Source organism: Danio rerio, chromosome 4 (assembly GCF_052040795.2).
Source record: "Danio rerio strain M-AB ecotype USA chromosome 4, GRCz13ab, whole genome shotgun sequence".
Lineage (NCBI taxonomy): Eukaryota > Metazoa > Chordata > Actinopteri > Cypriniformes > Danionidae > Danio > Danio rerio.
The window spans coordinates 81,382,501-81,407,500 of record NC_141024.2 but is presented as its reverse complement, the minus strand read 5'-3'; the positions used below and the strand labels follow the sequence as shown (position 1 = coordinate 81,407,500).

Sequence of the window (25,000 nt, the reverse complement as noted above, 5' to 3'; positions counted from 1 at the left end):
CCCTAGTTGACTACCCCTAGTTGACTACCCCTAGTTGACTACCCCTAGTTGACTACCCCTAGTTGACTACCCCTAGTTGACTACCCCTAGTTGACTACCCCTAGTTGACTACCCCTAGTTGACTACCCCTAGTTGACTACCCCTAGTTGACTACCCCTAGTTGACTACCCCTAGTTGACTACCCCTAGTTGACTACCCCTAGTTGACTACCCCTAGTTGACTACCCCTAGTTGACTACCCCTAGTTGACTACCCCTAGTTGACTACCCCTAGTTGACTACCCCTAGTTGACTACCCCTAGTTGACTACCCCTAGTTGACTACCCCTAGTTGACTACCCCTAGTTGACTACCCCTAGTTGACTACCCCTAGTTGACTACCCCTAGTTGACTACCCCTAGTTGACTACCCCTAGTTGACTACCCCTAGTTGACTACCCCTAGTTGACTACCCCTAGTTGACTACCCCTAGTTGACTACCCCTAGTTGACTACCCCTAGTTGACTACCCCTAGTTGACTACCCCTAGTTGACTACCCCTAGTTGACTACCCCTAGTTGACTACCCCTAGTTGACTACCCCTAGTTGACTACCCCTAGTTGACTACCCCTAGTTGACTACCCCTAGTTGACTACCCCTAGTTGACTACCCCTAGTTGACTACCCCTAGTTGACTACCCCTAGTTGACTACCCCTAGTTGACTACCCCTAGTTGACTACCCCTAGTTGACTACCCCTAGTTGACTACCCCTAGTTGACTACCCCTAGTTGACTACCCCTAGTTGACTACCCCTAGTTGACTACCCCTAGTTGACTACCCCTAGTTGACTACCCCTAGTTGACTACCCCTAGTTGACTACCCCTAGTTGACTACCCCTAGTTGACTACCCCTAGTTGACTACCCCTAGTTGACTACCCCTAGTTGACTACCCCTAGTTGACTACCCCTAGTTGACTACCCCTAGTTGACTACCCCTAGTTGACTACCCCTAGTTGACTACCCCTAGTTGACTACCCCTAGTTGACTACCCCTAGTTGACTACCCCTAGTTGACTACCCCTAGTTGACTACCCCTAGTTGACTACCCCTAGTTGACTACCCCTAGTTGACTACCCCTAGTTGACTACCCCTAGTTGACTACCCCTAGTTGACTACCCCTAGTTGACTACCCCTAGTTGACTACCCCTAGTTGACTACCCCTAGTTGACTACCCCTAGTTGACTACCCCTAGTTGACTACCCCTAGTTGACTACCCCTAGTTGACTACCCCTAGTTGACTACCCCTAGTTGACTACCCCTAGTTGACTACCCCTAGTTGACTACCCCTAGTTGACTACCCCTAGTTGACTACCCCTAGTTGACTACCCCTAGTTGACTACCCCTAGTTGACTACCCCTAGTTGACTACCCCTAGTTGACTACCCCTAGTTGACTACCCCTAGTTGACTACCCCTAGTTGACTACCCCTAGTTGACTACCCCTAGTTGACTACCCCTAGTTGACTACCCCTAGTTGACTACCCCTAGTTGACTACCCCTAGTTGACTACCCCTAGTTGACTACCCCTAGTTGACTACCCCTAGTTGACTACCCCTAGTTGACTACCCCTAGTTGACTACCCCTAGTTGACTACCCCTAGTTGACTACCCCTAGTTGACTACCCCTAGTTGACTACCCCTAGTTGACTACCCCTAGTTGACTACCCCTAGTTGACTACCCCTAGTTGACTACCCCTAGTTGACTACCCCTAGTTGACTACCCCTAGTTGACTACCCCTAGTTGACTACCCCTAGTTGACTACCCCTAGTTGACTACCCCTAGTTGACTACCCCTAGTTGACTACCCCTAGTTGACTACCCCTAGTTGACTACCCCTAGTTGACTACCCCTAGTTGACTACCCCTAGTTGACTACCCCTAGTTGACTACCCCTAGTTGACTACCCCTAGTTGACTACCCCTAGTTGACTACCCCTAGTTGACTACCCCTAGTTGACTACCCCTAGTTGACTACCCCTAGTTGACTACCCCTAGTTGACTACCCCTAGTTGACTACCCCTAGTTGACTACCCCTAGTTGACTACCCCTAGTTGACTACCCCTAGTTGACTACCCCTAGTTGACTACCCCTAGTTGACTACCCCTAGTTGACTACCCCTAGTTGACTACCCCTAGTTGACTACCCCTAGTTGACTACCCCTAGTTGACTACCCCTAGTTGACTACCCCTAGTTGACTACCCCTAGTTGACTACCCCTAGTTGACTACCCCTAGTTGACTACCCCTAGTTGACTACCCCTAGTTGACTACCCCTAGTTGACTACCCCTAGTTGACTACCCCTAGTTGACTACCCCTAGTTGACTACCCCTAGTTGACTACCCCTAGTTGACTACCCCTAGTTGACTACCCCTAGTTGACTACCCCTAGTTGACTACCCCTAGTTGACTACCCCTAGTTGACTACCCCTAGTTGACTACCCCTAGTTGACTACCCCTAGTTGACTACCCCTAGTTGACTACCCCTAGTTGACTACCCCTAGTTGACTACCCCTAGTTGACTACCCCTAGTTGACTACCCCTAGTTGACTACCCCTAGTTGACTACCCCTAGTTGACTACCCCTAGTTGACTACCCCTAGTTGACTACCCCTAGTTGACTACCCCTAGTTGACTACCCCTAGTTGACTACCCCTAGTTGACTACCCCTAGTTGACTACCCCTAGTTGACTACCCCTAGTTGACTACCCCTAGTTGACTACCCCTAGTTGACTACCCCTAGTTGACTACCCCTAGTTGACTACCCCTAGTTGACTACCCCTAGTTGACTACCCCTAGTTGACTACCCCTAGTTGACTACCCCTAGTTGACTACCCCTAGTTGACTACCCCTAGTTGACTACCCCTAGTTGACTACCCCTAGTTGACTACCCCTAGTTGACTACCCCTAGTTGACTACCCCTAGTTGACTACCCCTAGTTGACTACCCCTAGTTGACTACCCCTAGTTGACTACCCCTAGTTGACTACCCCTAGTTGACTACCCCTAGTTGACTACCCCTAGTTGACTACCCCTAGTTGACTACCCCTAGTTGACTACCCCTAGTTGACTACCCCTAGTTGACTACCCCTAGTTGACTACCCCTAGTTGACTACCCCTAGTTGACTACCCCTAGTTGACTACCCCTAGTTGACTACCCCTAGTTGACTACCCCTAGTTGACTACCCCTAGTTGACTACCCCTAGTTGACTACCCCTAGTTGACTACCCCTAGTTGACTACCCCTAGTTGACTACCCCTAGTTGACTACCCCTAGTTGACTACCCCTAGTTGACTACCCCTAGTTGACTACCCCTAGTTGACTACCCCTAGTTGACTACCCCTAGTTGACTACCCCTAGTTGACTACCCCTAGTTGACTACCCCTAGTTGACTACCCCTAGTTGACTACCCCTAGTTGACTACCCCTAGTTGACTACCCCTAGTTGACTACCCCTAGTTGACTACCCCTAGTTGACTACCCCTAGTTGACTACCCCTAGTTGACTACCCCTAGTTGACTACCCCTAGTTGACTACCCCTAGTTGACTACCCCTAGTTGACTACCCCTAGTTGACTACCCCTAGTTGACTACCCCTAGTTGACTACCCCTAGTTGACTACCCCTAGTTGACTACCCCTAGTTGACTACCCCTAGTTGACTACCCCTAGTTGACTACCCCTAGTTGACTACCCCTAGTTGACTACCCCTAGTTGACTACCCCTAGTTGACTACCCCTAGTTGACTACCCCTAGTTGACTACCCCTAGTTGACTACCCCTAGTTGACTACCCCTAGTTGACTACCCCTAGTTGACTACCCCTAGTTGACTACCCCTAGTTGACTACCCCTAGTTGACTACCCCTAGTTGACTACCCCTAGTTGACTACCCCTAGTTGACTACCCCTAGTTGACTACCCCTAGTTGACTACCCCTAGTTGACTACCCCTAGTTGACTACCCCTAGTTGACTACCCCTAGTTGACTACCCCTAGTTGACTACCCCTAGTTGACTACCCCTAGTTGACTACCCCTAGTTGACTACCCCTAGTTGACTACCCCTAGTTGACTACCCCTAGTTGACTACCCCTAGTTGACTACCCCTAGTTGACTACCCCTAGTTGACTACCCCTAGTTGACTACCCCTAGTTGACTACCCCTAGTTGACTACCCCTAGTTGACTACCCCTAGTTGACTACCCCTAGTTGACTACCCCTAGTTGACTACCCCTAGTTGACTACCCCTAGTTGACTACCCCTAGTTGACTACCCCTAGTTGACTACCCCTAGTTGACTACCCCTAGTTGACTACCCCTAGTTGACTACCCCTAGTTGACTACCCCTAGTTGACTACCCCTAGTTGACTACCCCTAGTTGACTACCCCTAGTTGACTACCCCTAGTTGACTACCCCTAGTTGACTACCCCTAGTTGACTACCCCTAGTTGACTACCCCTAGTTGACTACCCCTAGTTGACTACCCCTAGTTGACTACCCCTAGTTGACTACCCCTAGTTGACTACCCCTAGTTGACTACCCCTAGTTGACTACCCCTAGTTGACTACCCCTAGTTGACTACCCCTAGTTGACTACCCCTAGTTGACTACCCCTAGTTGACTACCCCTAGTTGACTACCCCTAGTTGACTACCCCTAGTTGACTACCCCTAGTTGACTACCCCTAGTTGACTACCCCTAGTTGACTACCCCTAGTTGACTACCCCTAGTTGACTACCCCTAGTTGACTACCCCTAGTTGACTACCCCTAGTTGACTACCCCTAGTTGACTACCCCTAGTTGACTACCCCTAGTTGACTACCCCTAGTTGACTACCCCTAGTTGACTACCCCTAGTTGACTACCCCTAGTTGACTACCCCTAGTTGACTACCCCTAGTTGACTACCCCTAGTTGACTACCCCTAGTTGACTACCCCTAGTTGACTACCCCTAGTTGACTACCCCTAGTTGACTACCCCTAGTTGACTACCCCTAGTTGACTACCCCTAGTTGACTACCCCTAGTTGACTACCCCTAGTTGACTACCCCTAGTTGACTACCCCTAGTTGACTACCCCTAGTTGACTACCCCTAGTTGACTACCCCTAGTTGACTACCCCTAGTTGACTACCCCTAGTTGACTACCCCTAGTTGACTACCCCTAGTTGACTACCCCTAGTTGACTACCCCTAGTTGACTACCCCTAGTTGACTACCCCTAGTTGACTACCCCTAGTTGACTACCCCTAGTTGACTACCCCTAGTTGACTACCCCTAGTTGACTACCCCTAGTTGACTACCCCTAGTTGACTACCCCTAGTTGACTACCCCTAGTTGACTACCCCTAGTTGACTACCCCTAGTTGACTACCCCTAGTTGACTACCCCTAGTTGACTACCCCTAGTTGACTACCCCTAGTTGACTACCCCTAGTTGACTACCCCTAGTTGACTACCCCTAGTTGACTACCCCTAGTTGACTACCCCTAGTTGACTACCCCTAGTTGACTACCCCTAGTTGACTACCCCTAGTTGACTACCCCTAGTTGACTACCCCTAGTTGACTACCCCTAGTTGACTACCCCTAGTTGACTACCCCTAGTTGACTACCCCTAGTTGACTACCCCTAGTTGACTACCCCTAGTTGACTACCCCTAGTTGACTACCCCTAGTTGACTACCCCTAGTTGACTACCCCTAGTTGACTACCCCTAGTTGACTACCCCTAGTTGACTACCCCTAGTTGACTACCCCTAGTTGACTACCCCTAGTTGACTACCCCTAGTTGACTACCCCTAGTTGACTACCCCTAGTTGACTACCCCTAGTTGACTACCCCTAGTTGACTACCCCTAGTTGACTACCCCTAGTTGACTACCCCTAGTTGACTACCCCTAGTTGACTACCCCTAGTTGACTACCCCTAGTTGACTACCCCTAGTTGACTACCCCTAGTTGACTACCCCTAGTTGACTACCCCTAGTTGACTACCCCTAGTTGACTACCCCTAGTTGACTACCCCTAGTTGACTACCCCTAGTTGACTACCCCTAGTTGACTACCCCTAGTTGACTACCCCTAGTTGACTACCCCTAGTTGACTACCCCTAGTTGACTACCCCTAGTTGACTACCCCTAGTTGACTACCCCTAGTTGACTACCCCTAGTTGACTACCCCTAGTTGACTACCCCTAGTTGACTACCCCTAGTTGACTACCCCTAGTTGACTACCCCTAGTTGACTACCCCTAGTTGACTACCCCTAGTTGACTACCCCTAGTTGACTACCCCTAGTTGACTACCCCTAGTTGACTACCCCTAGTTGACTACCCCTAGTTGACTACCCCTAGTTGACTACCCCTAGTTGACTACCCCTAGTTGACTACCCCTAGTTGACTACCCCTAGTTGACTACCCCTAGTTGACTACCCCTAGTTGACTACCCCTAGTTGACTACCCCTAGTTGACTACCCCTAGTTGACTACCCCTAGTTGACTACCCCTAGTTGACTACCCCTAGTTGACTACCCCTAGTTGACTACCCCTAGTTGACTACCCCTAGTTGACTACCCCTAGTTGACTACCCCTAGTTGACTACCCCTAGTTGACTACCCCTAGTTGACTACCCCTAGTTGACTACCCCTAGTTGACTACCCCTAGTTGACTACCCCTAGTTGACTACCCCTAGTTGACTACCCCTAGTTGACTACCCCTAGTTGACTACCCCTAGTTGACTACCCCTAGTTGACTACCCCTAGTTGACTACCCCTAGTTGACTACCCCTAGTTGACTACCCCTAGTTGACTACCCCTAGTTGACTACCCCTAGTTGACTACCCCTAGTTGACTACCCCTAGTTGACTACCCCTAGTTGACTACCCCTAGTTGACTACCCCTAGTTGACTACCCCTAGTTGACTACCCCTAGTTGACTACCCCTAGTTGACTACCCCTAGTTGACTACCCCTAGTTGACTACCCCTAGTTGACTACCCCTAGTTGACTACCCCTAGTTGACTACCCCTAGTTGACTACCCCTAGTTGACTACCCCTAGTTGACTACCCCTAGTTGACTACCCCTAGTTGACTACCCCTAGTTGACTACCCCTAGTTGACTACCCCTAGTTGACTACCCCTAGTTGACTACCCCTAGTTGACTACCCCTAGTTGACTACCCCTAGTTGACTACCCCTAGTTGACTACCCCTAGTTGACTACCCCTAGTTGACTACCCCTAGTTGACTACCCCTAGTTGACTACCCCTAGTTGACTACCCCTAGTTGACTACCCCTAGTTGACTACCCCTAGTTGACTACCCCTAGTTGACTACCCCTAGTTGACTACCCCTAGTTGACTACCCCTAGTTGACTACCCCTAGTTGACTACCCCTAGTTGACTACCCCTAGTTGACTACCCCTAGTTGACTACCCCTAGTTGACTACCCCTAGTTGACTACCCCTAGTTGACTACCCCTAGTTGACTACCCCTAGTTGACTACCCCTAGTTGACTACCCCTAGTTGACTACCCCTAGTTGACTACCCCTAGTTGACTACCCCTAGTTGACTACCCCTAGTTGACTACCCCTAGTTGACTACCCCTAGTTGACTACCCCTAGTTGACTACCCCTAGTTGACTACCCCTAGTTGACTACCCCTAGTTGACTACCCCTAGTTGACTACCCCTAGTTGACTACCCCTAGTTGACTACCCCTAGTTGACTACCCCTAGTTGACTACCCCTAGTTGACTACCCCTAGTTGACTACCCCTAGTTGACTACCCCTAGTTGACTACCCCTAGTTGACTACCCCTAGTTGACTACCCCTAGTTGACTACCCCTAGTTGACTACCCCTAGTTGACTACCCCTAGTTGACTACCCCTAGTTGACTACCCCTAGTTGACTACCCCTAGTTGACTACCCCTAGTTGACTACCCCTAGTTGACTACCCCTAGTTGACTACCCCTAGTTGACTACCCCTAGTTGACTACCCCTAGTTGACTACCCCTAGTTGACTACCCCTAGTTGACTACCCCTAGTTGACTACCCCTAGTTGACTACCCCTAGTTGACTACCCCTAGTTGACTACCCCTAGTTGACTACCCCTAGTTGACTACCCCTAGTTGACTACCCCTAGTTGACTACCCCTAGTTGACTACCCCTAGTTGACTACCCCTAGTTGACTACCCCTAGTTGACTACCCCTAGTTGACTACCCCTAGTTGACTACCCCTAGTTGACTACCCCTAGTTGACTACCCCTAGTTGACTACCCCTAGTTGACTACCCCTAGTTGACTACCCCTAGTTGACTACCCCTAGTTGACTACCCCTAGTTGACTACCCCTAGTTGACTACCCCTAGTTGACTACCCCTAGTTGACTACCCCTAGTTGACTACCCCTAGTTGACTACCCCTAGTTGACTACCCCTAGTTGACTACCCCTAGTTGACTACCCCTAGTTGACTACCCCTAGTTGACTACCCCTAGTTGACTACCCCTAGTTGACTACCCCTAGTTGACTACCCCTAGTTGACTACCCCTAGTTGACTACCCCTAGTTGACTACCCCTAGTTGACTACCCCTAGTTGACTACCCCTAGTTGACTACCCCTAGTTGACTACCCCTAGTTGACTACCCCTAGTTGACTACCCCTAGTTGACTACCCCTAGTTGACTACCCCTAGTTGACTACCCCTAGTTGACTACCCCTAGTTGACTACCCCTAGTTGACTACCCCTAGTTGACTACCCCTAGTTGACTACCCCTAGTTGACTACCCCTAGTTGACTACCCCTAGTTGACTACCCCTAGTTGACTACCAATTATGAATTATAAGAATATTATTATATTAATAATTAACTACTAATTCAGTATAATAGGGGTAGAGTTCAGTAGGGGTAATGTTCTCAACTTAAGAACTGACCAGATTTTGTTTAGGGTTGTGTGTTAAAATTGTTTTATGTTCTTCAGTTACAAAACATCTGGTTTTAGGGTTAAGTTTGAGGGAAGGTTGTTATTTACAATTAGGTTTTACTTAAGGGTAGACATTAGTCAATTTTGCTTCAATGCTTTAAGAAATTATTTGTTGCTCTGAGAAGTTCGTTTAGGATTGGTTAAGAAACCCTTGAGGTTAGTGTTAGGTGTAAGACAGTGGTATATTCTGGTCTACAAAAAAAAAAGTAGATGAAGATTCAAAATGCTGGTTAAGACAATGCAAGAAAGAGCTGAACATTGAACAATCTTGTTGAAAGATTCATGATTGGTGTGTGGATGGGAATAAATGATGATTCAAGTGACATAGTATCCAAGTAGATGACATCGATCCAAGATAAGGCTAGTGTTCAAGAGAGAGAGAAAAAAAGGATTGTTAAACTGATTAGAGTTTTCAAGATTGCACTAAGGAAATCCAGATGACCAAGATGTAGATAAAAAAAAAGAAACCATGATGCATATGAAAGATCCAATAGATGATCTGACATCAAAACGATCCGAATAAGCAAACTCTTTTTGGTTGGCAGATTCCATTTATAAAAAGTATGAACATGATCCAAATTCATGCCAAGCTTCTTTGTTGTTTAGGGGTGGGGGTTGGTTAGGGCAGTTTCATCCGCATTAAATTTAGTTACTACCAATGTTAGGCCATATTTGCTGCTATATATTCTTCTACTTGACAGTTCAGAAAGAGGAACCTAAGGATGTTAGACCTTTTTAGGCCATGCACTCCAGCCTTTCTGGGCTTCAGGTTCACACACCAGTCTTGAGTCCATCCCCAGTCCATATGGGACAGGACACAGGTGAGCAAAGAGTTAGTTAATTTTTAGGTTAAGATTAAATTGCCATTTCATAATCCCCTTTTTATAGATCTAAGCTTTATCTAAACTCATTTAAAAGCAAAGAGAAAAAAAAAAGAAAAAAAAACGGTTGCGTGTAGGGGTCAGGGCAATATTCCAGTCCAGAAAAAGTAGATGCACCATTCAAAATGCTGGGTAATAGATGATCAGTTTAGTTTGATTTAATTCATCCCTACTTTTAGAATTAGTTCCTAAAATTTACAAATAGCAGACACCAAGCCTCTTTAAAATAATAATAATAAAAACTGCTTAATGCTAAATTACAAAAGCAGGTTTTAAAGTCAAAGATGCTATAAAAATGTCATCTGCTCAACTTCAAAGAAAAAAAAAACCTTTCCCACTATCATGCCAAACTTTAAGAACCCTTCGGTACAGTTAGCAGTTTCTCCACTGAGCCTGGAACCATGTTGCACATTTACAAACTGTTCTCAGCCTGGATTTTAAGCACAGTTAGACAACAGTGCTAAGCTGTCTCGATAGATTATTTGTGTTGATGTCAGGGCTGTTACCAAGCTACCACAGCTGGCTCAGAAGCATGCTAGCCAGACATCCACAAGTAAACACTTGATTTAATATGAGAAAATTATACAGGTCCAACAATAGTTTTAAGGGTTTAAACCATAGAGCAGTCTCTGGAAGAGAAGTGATTAACTCAGTTATTTTATTGACTTATTTTATACATTCTTAGTTTTCTAACCAGTCATCTAAAATAATGAAATAGCCTATTATTTTATTAATGGCTAGAGCTTAATAATTTGATTGACATCCTAAACAATTGAGACCTTTAATTCACCTGACTGACGCAAGTTATTGCACGCAGTACTGTATTTGGTAGCACAAATCTCACTCTGATCCAGGAGAGAATTAAACCAATGACTACATGCAGACTTTCCTTCTGTGCATCGAATAAAGCAAATAAGAAATGCTCATCATCGAAGCCTATGGTAGAAAGTCAACTTTCAATAATTTTTTTTGGACTTTGCTCTAAAGCTTTAGTCGCCCTGCTGTCCAAGGTACTGTTGTATGATCTCCAAGTCTATATATGTTCTAATAAACTAGTCACATGAACGAATTTAATAAACTAATTATTGGTATTGCTCTCAAAATAATCACTAGGTTGACATGTTAATGAGCAGTTTTCAGCATTTCAGCTGTAGGCCATTATACGATTCAGTTATACACAAGTTTGACATTTATGGGGCTGTGTAACTTTGTTGTTTTGTTCCCTGATCTTTATATATACTGGGTAGCTAGGCAAATAATTTTCTAAAAATGTCAAGCTGATAAGTGCTTTATATCCTGATGCATTTACATTCGTTTATTTCACTTGCTGCGTTCATTTAATGTTTGAAAACTTAACTTTTAACATGGGTGTCAAACTCCAAACCAAAAGGGCCGCAGCTCTGCACAGTTTAGTTGGGTTGGAACTAAACTACACAGGTCTTCGGCCCTCCAGGAATTAGTTTGACACCCCTGGTTTAAAGGGTTATATTTTACCATCGAAATGTAGCATGTTATATAATCAACTTAAAGACTGTAAAAATTAAGGTTAAGTGCCATTAGTTAAAGTGCCCACTCACTTTTGACAAGGCCCATCCAAAATATATTTCTGCTATTGTAATAATGCACTATTGTTGCATTGTTTAATTTTGTCATGTTCAGATATCTTAAATACATATTCCCCTGCAAAATTTTCAATTGTTACACTTGTCATTTCCCCTCCAAATGAAATTTAGCCAGAGGCGCGCAACATATGACCTCTAAAAAAGGTGCTGTAACATGTACCTATATGCAGCACCCCGATATGATAGTGGCATGCAGTGTTTAGTCACTTGGTTGCTTTTGTTTTTATTAACTTGAAAAAGATAGTTTCAAGTATGGAGTTTAATTGAACAAAGGGAGCAGTTTACATTGCATTAAAGACAACTACTGATAGGTTGTGTAATGTTTCAAAGAGCTGTTGCAGCATGAGTGGAAAATAACCATATTAGTGCTGCCTGGCCCAGTTTGGCACAAAATGGAGCAGTTCCATTTAGAGAACAATTCAAGTGGAAAAGCAGCTAAAGTTTATGAAAAATTAATCTGGATGTAGAGAATCTCATAGCACAGAAAGAGCACTCCTAAAGGCGCATTTATACTTCTGCATTAAGCACACAAGTATGCTTCAGCACAGCCTGTGCATGGTCACATAGTTGCTGTGGCAGTCAGACACTGATGCACACGAAAAATAGAGCAAGCTGTGATTAGTCAGTTTTGTAGAGCTAAGTGTGCCCTAACCTAGTCCACATCTTCAGCCAGTAATTTGGGGGCTATTTGAAGCAACCCGTGTAAGGCCAGATTAAGCATCTTTAAAACTCAATTTCTTCATCTTAATATTGCCAAACTTTGACAAGCTATCAATAACTGATGCAGAACAGCTTATTAACCTCTCGGTTAGACTACTGTAATGAGTTATTAGGCGGTTGCCCTACTGGCCTCACCATCAAGCTGCAGCTGGTTCGAAATGCAGCTGCTGGAGTGCTTTCTACACTGAAAAAGATTTTTGGCGCTTGTAAATAGAGAGCATAATCCAAGTACATTTTACAAATAAATCATATTTTGTCTTCACTTCAAAAATGTCTCGTTTAATTCAATAAGCTACTTAATATTGCTTTTTAGTTTTTTGTGTCTAAAATACAATAGTATATCGAAATGGATATAGCCAAGTAATATTTACTTATTATTTGTAATATATTGAACTGATGCAAAAAATGACATACGCTAGTAAAACTTACTCCACAAAGTTAGTAAATCTATGCGCATGCCAATTTAAACCTGGGAGGAGCAGATGAGAGCAACCGATGAATCCCTCACGCAGACTGAGATTTACAAGTTACACTAGTTGTTTGATCAATTTGGTGTTTGCAGTAAGTTATAGGGCTCCTGTCAGCAATTTTGGTGGTTAAAGAGGCAAGGTTAGAATGAAGTGTTATTTGACTGAGTTTGCTGAAGATCTGATTAGCATAAGCATAAACAAATGGCATCTGTCTAAAACTATTGTGTTGCATTCTAAATATAATCTATGGCGAAGTATAATCTACAGTGAATTTAAATTATTTTTTATGAATAAGTGTTCAAGCATAGCAGTAAATTACATTAAGGACATAATTAACCGACATTAAAGCTAGCCTACCATGCTGTCTGCATTATAAATATGAGTTCTTAGATTGGACAACCTCAGTACTCACTTTAACACAGATTGCAAGTTACCAGAGCCCTGAGGCCAAAACAGGACAGAAAGATGCATTTATTAATCCATCCACATTAACATATGCAAATACTCCTTGTTAGTGATATAAATTATAGCAATGTTACTGAGTATGTTCAGCCAGCCTCTATACCTGCGAACATTTATTGCAGAGTCCAAAATAAATTAACTGATCAAATTTTACATCAGTAATATCATTACATGTTCATTCAATTTTCCGACATAAACATTTAACTAATTTCATTGACTAATTTTATACATTCTTCATTTTCTAACCAGTCATCTAAAGTAATGAAATAGCCTATTATTTTATTAATGGCTAGAGCTTAATAATTTAATTGACATCAAGCAATTGAGACCTTTAATTCACCTGACAGACGCAAGTTTTTGCACGCAGTACTGTATTTGGGAGAGGGTGCTCGCTGCAGAGCCATTTGAGGAGAGGTGAGCTCCAGAGAGGGGGAGCATGAGCTGTCGCTCCTCCTCCTGTAAGCTGTTTTAATGCGTACACCAACCCCACCCCTAACCCCACCCCCAGTGACATCACTCGTAGAAGTGCAAAAAAGGTGGAGCTCAAGCTTAAGCTCCCCCTCTCTGGAGCTCACCTCTCCTCAAATGGCTCTGCAGCGAGCACCACTTGGTATTTGGTAGCACAAATCTCGCTCTGATACAGGAGATGATTAAACCAATGACTACATGCAGACTTTTTCCTGCTGCGCACCGAATAAAGCAAAGAAATGCTTATCAAAGCCTATGGTAGAAAGTCAACTTTCAATAATTTTTGGACTTTTCTCTAAAGCTTTACAGAGTGGCACTGCTGTCCAAGGTACTGTTGTATGATTTCTTAGTCTATATATGCTCTAAACTAGTCACATTAATGAATTTAATAAACTAATTGTCGGTAGTGCTCTCAAAATAATCACTAGGTTGACATGTTAATGAGCAATTCAGCTTTACGCCATTATATGATTCAGTTATACACATGTTTGACATTTATGGGGCTGTTACGTTTTTGTTGTTCCCTGATCTAATATATATTGGGTAGCTATGCAAATATTTTCTAAAAATGTCAAGCTGATAATAGTGCTTTATATCCTGATGCATTTTCACATTCATTTATTTAACTTGCTGCGTTCATTTAATGTTTTAATACTTAACAGCCATTAACACAGGTGTCAAACTCAGTTCCAAAAGGGCCGCAGCTCTGCAGTTTAGTTCCAACCCAAATTAAACATCTGATAAAACTGAGTCCTTCAGGCTTGTTTGAAACCTACAGGTAAGTGTGTTGGAGCAGGGTTGGAACTAAACTGTGCATGGCTTCAGCCCTCCAGCAATAGAGTTTGACACCTCTGGTTTAAATGAGTTATATTTTACCATCAAAATGCTTCGTTATATAATCATCATAGATCATAAAAATTAAAGCTGAGTGCCATTAGGTAAAGTGCCCGCTCACTTTTGACAAGGCCCATCCAAAATACATTTCTGCTATTGTAATACAAATGCACTGTTGCATTTTGTTTAATTTTGTCATGGTTAGAGATCTTAAATACGGTTATTCCCACTGCAAACATTTAATTGTTACATTTGTCATTTCCACTCCAAATAAAGTTTAGCCAGAGGCGCACAACATGACCTCTAAAAAAAAGGTGCTGTAACATGTACCTATATGCAGCACCTCAATATGATAGAGCGGCATAGCAGTTATTCAGTTTAATTGAACAAAGAGAGCTGTTTACATTGCATTAAAGGCAACTACTGATGTGTTGTGTAATGTTTCAAAGAGCTGTTGCAGCATGAGTGGAAAATAAAACTGTATTAGTGCTGCCTGGCCCAGTTTGGCAAAAAAAAGGAGCAGTTCCATTTAGAGAACAATTCAAGTGGAAAAGCAGCTAAAGTTTATGAAAAATTTTAATCTGGATGTAGAGAATCTCATAGCACAGAAACAGAACTCCTAAAGGCGCATTTATACTTCTGCATCAAGCACACAAGTATGCTTCAGCACAACCTGTGCATGGACAGCCCGTGCTGTGGCAGTCAGACACTGATGCACACCTCAATGAATAGAGCAAGCTGTGATTGGTCAGCTTAGTAGAGCTGACAAGTGCCCTAACCTAGTCCTCATCTTCAGTCAGTAATTTTGGGGCTATTTCTGACAGCAACCTGTGTAAGGCCAGATTAAGCATCTGTAAAACTCAATTTCTTCATCTTAATATTGCCAAACTTTGACGAGCTATCAATAACTGATGCAGAACAGCTTATTCATGCTTTCATGACCTCTCGGTTAAGACTACTGTAATGAGTTACTAGGCGGTTGCCCTGCTGGCCTCACTAACAAACTGCAGCTGGTTCAAAATGCAGCTGCTAGAGTGCTTTCTAGAACTAAGAAATCACATTACTCCAGTTCTTTCAGGGCATTGACTACCTATTAAATATTTAATTTACAATGTTATTGTTTAACTACAAAGCCCTCAATGCCTTAGCTGCCCAGTATTTGAGAGAGCTCCTGGTGTATTATGGAGCATGAGATTGATTCCTTTAAGACCCTAGACTGAGCCTGGTTGAGGTTAATCTTCCCCTTTACTTTGGTCAGTTGGCAAACTGGCTTGCTTGGTTTGGGGCTTGTGTAGTTGAGCATGGATGGATTTCTTTATTGTTTGGACTTTCAGCAGTCCAAATTAAACACCGAAATTAATCTCTGAAAACAGATCTGATTTAAACCTCTCATGTGAAAATGAAGCATGCACATCTGCAAAGATCCTTAGGCTGAACAGTTATAATAGATAGAAGTTTGTATGAATGTTCAAGAAACTGAAGCAGATAAGGGAGATTCCACAGAAGGAAGAATTCATTTATGAAATGAGTGAATAAGTCGTTGAGAGATTTCCAAGGTAACCCATATGCCCAGAGCACTGAGCTGCCCAAAGAGCTGATTTAATGTGAATAAACCTCAAAGCAGCTGCCTGGCAAATTATATAGAGTTTTAAGGTTCTGGACAGATTTTAAACCAGTCATTAGATATATCTCCCAAAGGGTTAACTATTATAAGACACTGCAAATGACATCAAGTACTGTCTGACAAATACATTTTGGAAATAGGTGTACGGTCTCTGCCATTGTGTAGTTGTTAATGTCTACAATCACGCTGTGTGGAGAGAAAAAAATAAATAAATTTCACAATAGAACCAAACTGATTTATTGCTTAAGTGACAGCCTTCACGTTAGGGTTTTTGTTTTTTAAAGGATTCTCACTACCAAAAAGGAATTCTTGATACTAGAGATGTTATTTAAATTTGAGATTTGAGAGGAAACTGGAACCAGTAAAGTTGAAATTTATGTGAAGAGGTTCCAATATTCCCATGAAATTGAGATTGTAAAAGAGAAGTGTGGTTACTTTCTATGAGAGGTTCTGGGGTTAGATGTTCTAGGAGTTACAGAACATCTTATTTTGAAACCAGCCATGTACACTACAGATGTTCTGGAGAAGGCATGTAGGGTTTTTTTCTGAAAAGTTCTGGGATACAAGTTAAAGAATAAATATTTTAAATCTTCCCATGGAAATAATGGGTCTTTAAGAAAGGGAAAATCTGGTCATTCTGAAAAGTTGTAAGGTTATAACTTGAGATTTGGTGTTTTAACGTGTCCCTGTGGAAGTACTAATCTTACTCCTCAACCTTAATCCTAGTAAATTCTGAGGTTACAGGTCATCAGCAGATCTCATGTTTGAATTGATGATTTTTTGAAAAGTTCTTGAATGACTGGTGTAGGTGGTGTTGATGCACAATGTGCTGTTGTGTGGAGGTGCTAATCACCAGTAGAAGACTGGGCTTCATTTAAGGCCATTCACCCAAGGCCACCTTCCCTGCGTGCTGTCCAAGTGGACCCAGGGGGGCTGAATACTTACCACTCCCCCAAGTGACCTTTTGTTAACACCGCAAGGTTGCCCAGGTCACCCGAGAAGAGTCTGAAGATGTTTCTCTATGGGGCCTACTCTGGCTAATCCAGAGAACAGGCTCCCCAGGACCCCAGGGAACAGGAGAGCCCTTGCCCAAATCAGCTGAATCTAACAGGTAGATTCAGGAGTAAAAGTTAGCCATGAACTGGTCATTGCCTTCTCCTCACTCCCTGCTGATTTGCTCCAGAATACTTCCAGTCAACATCCAGGGAGTTCATTAAATCCAATTTGACCAAAGAACTCGCCAGAATGTGACTAGAAGCATTCAAAGAGATGCTCCTGACCTAATTACAAAAAATATAAAATTTAAGAGGTCAGGTCGAGGTTCAGTCTGGCGGATATATCTCTGTAGATATATCATTCTTCTACCAGACGTCTCCCCTAAGGCAATGCAAGAACCAAGCAGACATCATCCTTATCAGGGATAACCGTTGGGAGCATTACCCTGAAGTTCAAGAGACCCTGGTCCATTGACTAGGTGTTGAGACACAGCATTTCGGCAATGGTGATGACCATTTGTTTGTTTGTGTTTTTCTTTGTTCTTGTTTGTATATTTTTATTCAGAATTTGATTATCTGGTGTCTAGGTTGTTTTTCCATACTTTGATTATCATATTTAAGCTTAGGAAGCCCTTTAAAGTCGGGTTTTATTAGAGAATAGACCATATGCAAATGACTCATTAGTATTCGTGTTTTTAGGCCAATCCCGTGTGTCCTCAGCAGAGTGTGCTTTCGGTCAGGTTTAATCCTTTATATCTCGGCCGTTTTTTAATGTTTTGGTTTTATTTTTTCTGCATTTTAGTCAGTTTATTGTGTAGATTAAGTGTTGAGCAAATAAACCGTCATTACTGATCAAAAATATTTCTGTGGGGTTACCGTTTATGAGGAGTACAGCTGATTTAGTGTGGTAATTTACAATCTGTGATTACAGACTAATGTCTCCTTTCAGGCAAACTGATTCATGCAGTTTATTGGAGATGATAGAATTGAAATGGTCATGTCAATGATATTAATAACACAAGCTCACACACATCTCAGTTGTGTGCTTACATTAGGATAATTCAACAGTGAACAAAGAGTGTACATAAAAAAATAAAGACAAAATACAAAAGCAGTCCAGCAGTAAAAACTTATGATCAGCCTGGCAAGGTGTGAACACAATGGCTGGGAGTAAAGAAGATAGAGGGGGCAACGAAACCAATTTAAATGGTTTTAGTTCTGTGAGAGAGTTTGCTGAGGAATTAAATACATTTTACTTAAAGTTTGATGAGGGTGATTTTAAGTCAGAAAATTACATTTTAAAACACCTGTCATGTAGTAAATCCGTAAACATTAGTAGGACTCAGGTCAAAGAACTCTTTCAGAGAATTAATACTAAAAAAAGCCCAGGCCCAGATAATATTGGTGGTAGGGTGCTAAATACATGTGCTGAACAACTTTCTGAAATATTTCATTGCATTTTTTCAGTCTCTTGCGTTGCAAAGAGTTCCTGAAATCTGGAAGAAATCTGTTTCTATAGCCAAAACTAAGTTTCTGCGGGAGTTAAATGATTTTAGACCTGTTGCCCTTACTTCATTAGTTATGAAGTGTTTCGAGAGAATTATTAAAGGTGAGATTTTATTGTATTCAAAGGATAAATTTGATCCTTTGCAGTTTGCATTTAGACAGAGCAGGGGAGTTGAAGATGCTAATCTTCCACTGTTAAATTACCTGTTTAATCACCTGGAAAAGCCCAAGACCCATGCCAGATTGTTGTTTCCCTAAACGGGAAAATAAAGTTGAGTCTGAGTCATCTTATCGACATTCTGACCACTGCATGTATACACACACACACCAGATCATCAGCTCTACATTCATTAAAACTGGAGTGATTTTACCTCTGCCAGTCATTGTGCTTGAACATACTGATTTGCTGTACACAAGGCAGCATTAATCATAAATAAATGAACAACATTCAATATACCACTGACATATTATAGAAAACATCAGCAGAGTCAGAACACAGGATAAAACACTGCATGAAGAACAGAAGAACACTACATAAGAGCACATGAGGCGGACGCAGCGTGATGCAATGCAAGAACCAAGCAGACAATATCTGTATCAGGGATAACCGTTGGGAGCATTACCCTGAAAAACAGGAGATCCTGAGCCGTTGACCAGGTTTTGAGACGCAGCATTTCGGCAATGGTGATGACCAATTGTTTGTTTGTGTTTTTCTTCTTGTTTGTATATTTTTATTCAGAATTTGATTACCTGATGTCTAGGTTGTTTTTCCATACTTTGATTATCATATTTAAGCTTATGAAGCCCTTTAAAATCGTGTTTTATTAGAGAATAGACCATATGCAAATGACTCATTAGTATTCGTGTTTTTAGACCAATCCTGTTAGTCCTCAGCTGAGTGTGCTTTCGGTCAGGTTTAATCCTTTATATCTCGGCCGTTTTTAATGTTTTGGTTTAATTTTTTCTGCATTTTAGCCAGTTTATTGTGTAGAATAAGTGTTGAGCAAATAAACTGTCATTACTGATCAAAAATATTTTTGTGGGGTTACCGTTTATGAGGAGTACAGCTGATTTAGTGTGTTAATTTACAATATATGTATGCAGATTAAAGTCTCTTCTCAGGCTAAATGAATCATGCAGATTAATGGAGATGATAGTGCTGAAGTGATTGTGTCAATGTTAACAGTAACACACATCTTGGTTATGCGTTTTGATTAGCATGATTCAATATTGTGCATAATAAAATAAAGGAACAGAAAATACAGAAACAGTCTAGCAGCAAAAACTGAAGATCAGTCTGGCAAGGTGTGAACACAATGGTTGGGAGGATCGTTTTTTGTTCTTCAAAGCTGATCCGAGAGTTGTTGTCATAGCAACAGTTTTGCTAGCTCAAACCTGATCGGAAGCAGGTTCAATTCATATAAACAGGATTAGATCGGCTCAGTTCAAGCAAAGATAATAGAGAAAACATGTACCGAATTCTGATATTTTCTTACAGTAGTAGTTATATACAATTGGGAAAATAGTAAATATTTTTAACTATATATATAAAGTTATTAATAAAATAAATAAAGTTATATATTAATAAAACTTATGCAATCTGCACCCCTGAAATGAAAGTACAAAGACTGCCACCTGGTGGTGCAAAGAGAAAACTTATTGATATGAACTTTTTAGATCGCTTCAGTACAATTTGTGTATGATAATAATAATGCAGAATATGTGACTTTTAAAAAAAAGAAATAATACATTAATGCAGTCATAAACATGTTTTGACAGTTAATATGCCAGTGATTATGCTTCACAAAAGTTGCAGACACCTTTATCAAAAGTGATTTTGTAAACATCCAGTTATTCCATACAGCGATTAAAAAACCGGCTATTATAATAAAGAAAATCTTTTCTAAATGTAGAACTAAATACATGATGAATACTCTTGACACATGAAAGTTTAAGCCTGCAGCTCACAACAAATGTGGAAGGTTATCGCGTGTCATATTTAGCAAACCGTTTCCTGCTAATTTGATGTAATTTTGCTCACATGGATAATTGAATATTAATCAGATGATGTCATTACACTGCTGTGCCATCAGCCAATCGTTGCATTGCTGATTATGATTTCAAAGATCGATAGATCTGTCCTTCACAACACACACAGCGATCTCAGATCAGTTTATCCAGACATTCTAATCTGATTCACGAACTTGTTTGAAGAACCAAATTAGCGAGAGATCAGTTATCAAGATTAAAAGATCCAGGATCTGCCAAATCATCTTAGATCATTTAAGCGAGGTACAAAGAACGGACCCCAGGTCACAGACCTCTTTCAGAGAATTAATACTACAAAAAGCCCGGGCCCAGATAATAATGGTGGTAGGGTGCTTCATACATGTGCTGAACAACTTTCTGAAATATTTCATTGCATTTTTTCAGTCTCTTGCGTTGCAAAGAGTTTCTGAAATCTGGAAGAAATCTTTTCCTATAGCCAAAACTAAGTTTCTGCGGGAGTTTAATGATTTTAGACCTGTTGCCCTTACTTCATTAGTTATGAAGTGTTTCGAGAGAATTATTAAAGGTGAGATTTTATTGTATTCAAAGGATAAATTTGATCCTTTGCAGTTTGCATTTAGACAGAGCAGGGGAGTTGAAGATGCTAATCTTCCACTGTTAAATTACCTGTTTAATCACCTGGAAAAGCCCAAGACCCATGCCAGATTGTTGTTTCCCTAAACGGGAAAATAAAGTTGAGTCTGAGTCATCTTATCGACATTCTGACCACTGCATGTATATACACACACACACACACACACACACACACACACACACACTTACTATTTTAGTCTGAAGCGGGACTTTAGATCATCTTCTAGCTGTTACTAATCTGTAAACTCTTTGTACCACAAAAAGGTCAACACAGTCACTTTGTCTCCTCTGTGTGTGTGTGTGTGTGTTTTGACTCTTAAATTCAGCGCGCCCAAATAGACACTCCCACACCATGCCTCTTTTCTTCCTCCGAACCTCCCCCCTAAACAGAGCTGGACAAGCCCACTTTTCTGACTTTTTTTGGGCATTTCCAGGGTGGTATGGCCGTAAGCGAAAGAGGAGTCAAGCGTTGGCTATTTAAATCAGCTGCCAAATGAAGCACTTCGAAAAGCTTACAGCACCTGGTATTCCCAGGCGGTCTCCCATCCCAAGTACTAACCAGGCCCGACCCTGCTTTACTTCCGAGTTCAGATGAGATCGGGCATTTGCAGGGTGGTATGGCCGTAAGCGAAAGAGGATTCAAGCGTTGCTATTAAATCAGCTGCCAAATGAAGCACTTCGAAAAGCTTACAGCACCTGGTATTCCCAGGCGGTCTCCCATCCAAGTACTAACCGGGCCCGACCCTGCTTTACTTCCGAGTTCAGATGAGATCGGGCATTTCCAGGTGGTATGGCCGTAAGCGAAAGAGGATGTCAAGCGTTGGCTATTTAAATCAGCTGCCAAATGAAGCACTTCGAAAAGCTTACAGCACCTGGTATTCCCAGGCGGTCTCCCATCCAAGTACTAACCGGGCCGACCCTGCTTTACTTCCGAGTTCAGATGAGATCGGGCATTTCCAGGGTGGTATGGCCGTAAGCGAAAGAGGATGTCAAGCGTTGGCTATTTAAATCAGCTGCCAAATGAAGCACTTCGAAAAGCTTACAGCACCTGGTATTCCCAGGCGGTCTCCCATCCAAGTACTAACCAGGCCCGACCCTGCTTTACTTCCGAGTTCAGATGAGATCGGCATTTCCAGGGTGGTATGGCCGTAAGCGAAAGAGGATGTCAAGCGTTGGCTATTTAAATCAGCTGCCAAATGAAGCACTTCGAAAATCTACAGCACCTGGTATTCCCAGGCGGTCTCCCATCCAAGTACTAACCGGGCCCGACCCTGCTTTACTTCCGAGTTCAGATGAGATCGGGCATTTCCAGGGTGGTATGGCCGTAAGCAAAAGAGGATGTCAAGCGTTGGCTATTTAAATCAGCTGCCAAATGAAGCACTTCGAAAAGCTTACAGCAACCTGGTATTCCCAGGCGGTCTCCCATCCAAGTACTAACCGGGCCCGACCCTGCTTTACTTCCGAGTTCAGATGAGATCGGGCATTTCCAGGGTGGTATGGCCGTAAGCGAAAGAGGATGTCAAGCGTTGGCTATTTAAATTCAGCTGCCAAATGAAGCACTTCGAAAAGCTTACAGCACCTGGTATTCCCAGGCGGTCTCCCATCCAAGTACTAACCGGGCCCGACCCTGCTTTACTTCCGAGTTTCAGATGAGATCGGGCATTTCCAGGGTGGTATGGCCGTAAGCGAAAGAGGATGTCAAGCGTTGGCTATTTAAATCAGCTGCCAAATGAAGCACTTCGAAAAACTTACAGCACCTGGTATTCCCAGGCGGTCTCCCATCCAAGTACTAACCAGGCCCGACCCTGCTTTACTTCCGAGTTCAGATGAGATCGGGCATTTCCAGGGTGGTATGGCCGTAAGCGAAAGAGGATGTCAAGCGTTGGCTATTAAATCAGCTGCCAAATGAAGCACTTCGAAAAAGCTTACAGCACCTGGTATTCCCAGGCGGTCTCCCATCCAAGTACTAACCAGGCCCGACCTGCTTTACTTCCGAGTTCAGATGAGATCGGGCATTTCCAGGGTGGTATGGCCGTAAGCGAAGAGGATGTCAAGCGTTGGCTATTTAAAATCAGCTGCCAAATGAAGCACTTCGAAAAGCTTACAGCACCTGGTATTCCCAGGCGGTCTCCCATCCAAGTACTAACCAGGCCCGACCCTGCTTTACTTCCGAGTTCAGATGAGATCGGGCATTTCCAGGGTGGTATGGCCGTAAGCGAAAGAGGATGTCAAGCGTTGGCTATATAAATCAGCTGCCAAATGAAGCACTTCGAAAAGCTTACAGCACCTGGTATTCCAGGCGGTCTCCCATCCAAGCACTAACCAGGCCCGACCCTGGCTTTACTTCCGAGTTCAGATGAGATCGGGCATTTCCAGGGTGGTATGGCCGTAAGCGAAAGAGGATGTCAAGCGTTGGCTATATAAATCAGCTGCCAAATGAAGCACTTCGAAAAAGCTTACAGCACCTGGTATTCCCAGGCGGTCTCCCATCCAAGTACTAACCAGGCCCGACCCTGCTTTACTTCCGAGTTCAGATGAGATCGGGCATTTACAGGGTGGTATGGCCGTAAGCGAAAGAGGATGTCAAGCGTTGGCTATTTAAATCAGCTGCCAAATATGAAGCACTTCGAAAAGCTTACAGCACCTGGTATTCCCAGGCGGTCTCCCATCCAAGTACTAACCAGGCCCGACCCTGCTTTACTTCCGAGTTCAGATGAGATCGGGCATTTCCAGGGTGGTATGGCCGTAAGCGAAAGAGGATGTCAAGCGTTGGCTATTTAAATCAGCTGCCAAATGAAGCACTTCGAAAAGCTTACAGCACCTGGTATTCCCAGGCGGTCTCCCATCCAAGTACTAACCAGGCCCGACCCTGCTTTACTTCCGAGTTTAGATGAGATCGGGCATTTCCAGGGTGGTATGGCCGTAAGCGAAAGAGGATGTCAAGCGTTGGCTATTTAAATCAGCTGCCAAATGAAGCACTTCGAAAAGCTTACAGCACCTGGTATTCCCAGGCGGTCTCCATCCAAGTACTAACCAGGCCCGACCCTGCTTACTTCAGAGTTCAGATGAGATCGGCATTTCCAGGGTGGTAATGGCCGTAAGCGAAAGAGGATGTCAAGCGTTGGCTATTTAAATCAGCTGCCAAATGAAGCACTTCGAAAAGCTTACAGCACCTGGTATTCCCAGGCGGTCTCCCATCCAAGTACTAACCGGGCCCGACCCTGCTTTACTTCCAAGTTCAGATGAGATCGGGCATTTCCAGGGTGGTATGGCCGTAAGCGAAAGAGGATGTCAAGCGTTGGCTATTTAAATCAGCTGCCAAATGAAGCACTTCGAAAAGCTTACAGCACCTGGTATTCCCAGGCGTCTTCCCATCCAAGTACTAACCGGGCCCGACCCTGCTTTACTTCCGAGTTCAGATGAGATCGGGCATTTCCAGGGTGGTATGGCCGTAAGCGAAAGAGGATGTCAAGCGTTGGCTATTTAAATCAGCTGCCAATGAAGCACTTCGAAAAGCTTACAGCACCTGGTATTCCCAGGCGGTCTCCCATCCAAGTACTAACCGGACCCGACCCTGCTTTACTTCCGAGTTCAGATGAGATAGGGCATTTCCAGGGTGGTATGGCCGTAAGCGAAAGAGGATGTCAAGCGTTGGCTATTTAAATCAGCTGCCAAATGAAGCACTTCGAAAAGCTTACAGCACCTGGTATTCCCAGGCGGTCTCCCATCCAAGTACTAACCAGGCCCGACCCTGCTTTACTTCCGAATTCAGATGAGATCGGGCATTTCCAGGGTGGTATGGCCGTAAGCGAAAG

General features: G+C 43.4%; 17 non-coding genes and 2 pseudogenes across 17 annotated transcripts; all 19 read right to left on the bottom strand.

The window, feature by feature from the left end:
* Positions 1–21,694: 21,694 nt before the first annotated feature.
* LOC141383124 (5S ribosomal RNA) lies at positions 21,695–21,814 on the bottom strand. The gene has a single exon (XR_015488208.2). It is a non-coding gene; the product is annotated as a 5S ribosomal RNA (ribosomal RNA).
* A 55-nt stretch (positions 21,815–21,869) lies between these two features.
* On the bottom strand, positions 21,870–21,987 carry LOC141383093 (5S ribosomal RNA). Its single transcript, XR_015488110.2, has one exon. It is a non-coding gene; the product is annotated as a 5S ribosomal RNA (ribosomal RNA).
* Positions 21,988–22,045: 58 nt separating this feature from the next.
* Positions 22,046–22,163, bottom strand: LOC141383092 (5S ribosomal RNA). Its single transcript, XR_015488109.2, has one exon. It is a non-coding gene; the product is annotated as a 5S ribosomal RNA (ribosomal RNA).
* A 58-nt stretch (positions 22,164–22,221) lies between these two features.
* LOC141382776 (5S ribosomal RNA) lies at positions 22,222–22,339 on the bottom strand. Its single transcript, XR_015487363.2, has one exon. It is a non-coding gene; the product is annotated as a 5S ribosomal RNA (ribosomal RNA).
* Positions 22,340–22,396: 57 nt separating this feature from the next.
* LOC141383346 (5S ribosomal RNA) lies at positions 22,397–22,515 on the bottom strand. Its single transcript, XR_015488578.2, has one exon. It is a non-coding gene; the product is annotated as a 5S ribosomal RNA (ribosomal RNA).
* Positions 22,516–22,573: 58 nt separating this feature from the next.
* Positions 22,574–22,693, bottom strand: LOC141383091 (5S ribosomal RNA). Its single transcript, XR_015488108.2, has one exon. It is a non-coding gene; the product is annotated as a 5S ribosomal RNA (ribosomal RNA).
* A 59-nt stretch (positions 22,694–22,752) lies between these two features.
* Positions 22,753–22,872, bottom strand: LOC141383089 (5S ribosomal RNA). The gene has a single exon (XR_015488107.2). It is a non-coding gene; the product is annotated as a 5S ribosomal RNA (ribosomal RNA).
* A 58-nt stretch (positions 22,873–22,930) lies between these two features.
* LOC141383145 (5S ribosomal RNA) lies at positions 22,931–23,049 on the bottom strand. The gene has a single exon (XR_015488196.2). It is a non-coding gene; the product is annotated as a 5S ribosomal RNA (ribosomal RNA).
* A 58-nt stretch (positions 23,050–23,107) lies between these two features.
* LOC141382775 (5S ribosomal RNA) lies at positions 23,108–23,225 on the bottom strand. Its single transcript, XR_015487362.2, has one exon. It is a non-coding gene; the product is annotated as a 5S ribosomal RNA (ribosomal RNA).
* Positions 23,226–23,283: 58 nt separating this feature from the next.
* LOC141382774 (5S ribosomal RNA) lies at positions 23,284–23,402 on the bottom strand. Its single transcript, XR_015487361.1, has one exon. It is a non-coding gene; the product is annotated as a 5S ribosomal RNA (ribosomal RNA).
* Positions 23,403–23,460: 58 nt separating this feature from the next.
* Positions 23,461–23,579, bottom strand: LOC141383401 (5S ribosomal RNA; annotated as a pseudogene).
* Positions 23,580–23,638: 59 nt separating this feature from the next.
* On the bottom strand, positions 23,639–23,757 carry LOC141382773 (5S ribosomal RNA). Its single transcript, XR_015487360.2, has one exon. It is a non-coding gene; the product is annotated as a 5S ribosomal RNA (ribosomal RNA).
* Positions 23,758–23,817: 60 nt separating this feature from the next.
* On the bottom strand, positions 23,818–23,936 carry LOC141382772 (5S ribosomal RNA). The gene has a single exon (XR_015487359.1). It is a non-coding gene; the product is annotated as a 5S ribosomal RNA (ribosomal RNA).
* A 58-nt stretch (positions 23,937–23,994) lies between these two features.
* LOC141383453 (5S ribosomal RNA) lies at positions 23,995–24,113 on the bottom strand. The gene has a single exon (XR_015488831.2). It is a non-coding gene; the product is annotated as a 5S ribosomal RNA (ribosomal RNA).
* Positions 24,114–24,171: 58 nt separating this feature from the next.
* Positions 24,172–24,288, bottom strand: LOC141383411 (5S ribosomal RNA; annotated as a pseudogene).
* A 58-nt stretch (positions 24,289–24,346) lies between these two features.
* Positions 24,347–24,465, bottom strand: LOC141383390 (5S ribosomal RNA). Its single transcript, XR_015488647.2, has one exon. It is a non-coding gene; the product is annotated as a 5S ribosomal RNA (ribosomal RNA).
* Positions 24,466–24,523: 58 nt separating this feature from the next.
* Positions 24,524–24,642, bottom strand: LOC137492758 (5S ribosomal RNA). The gene has a single exon (XR_015488017.2). It is a non-coding gene; the product is annotated as a 5S ribosomal RNA (ribosomal RNA).
* A 57-nt stretch (positions 24,643–24,699) lies between these two features.
* On the bottom strand, positions 24,700–24,818 carry LOC137493531 (5S ribosomal RNA). The gene has a single exon (XR_015489049.2). It is a non-coding gene; the product is annotated as a 5S ribosomal RNA (ribosomal RNA).
* Positions 24,819–24,876: 58 nt separating this feature from the next.
* LOC137492759 (5S ribosomal RNA) lies at positions 24,877–24,995 on the bottom strand. The gene has a single exon (XR_015488593.2). It is a non-coding gene; the product is annotated as a 5S ribosomal RNA (ribosomal RNA).
* Between the last annotated feature and the right edge of the window lie 5 nt (positions 24,996–25,000).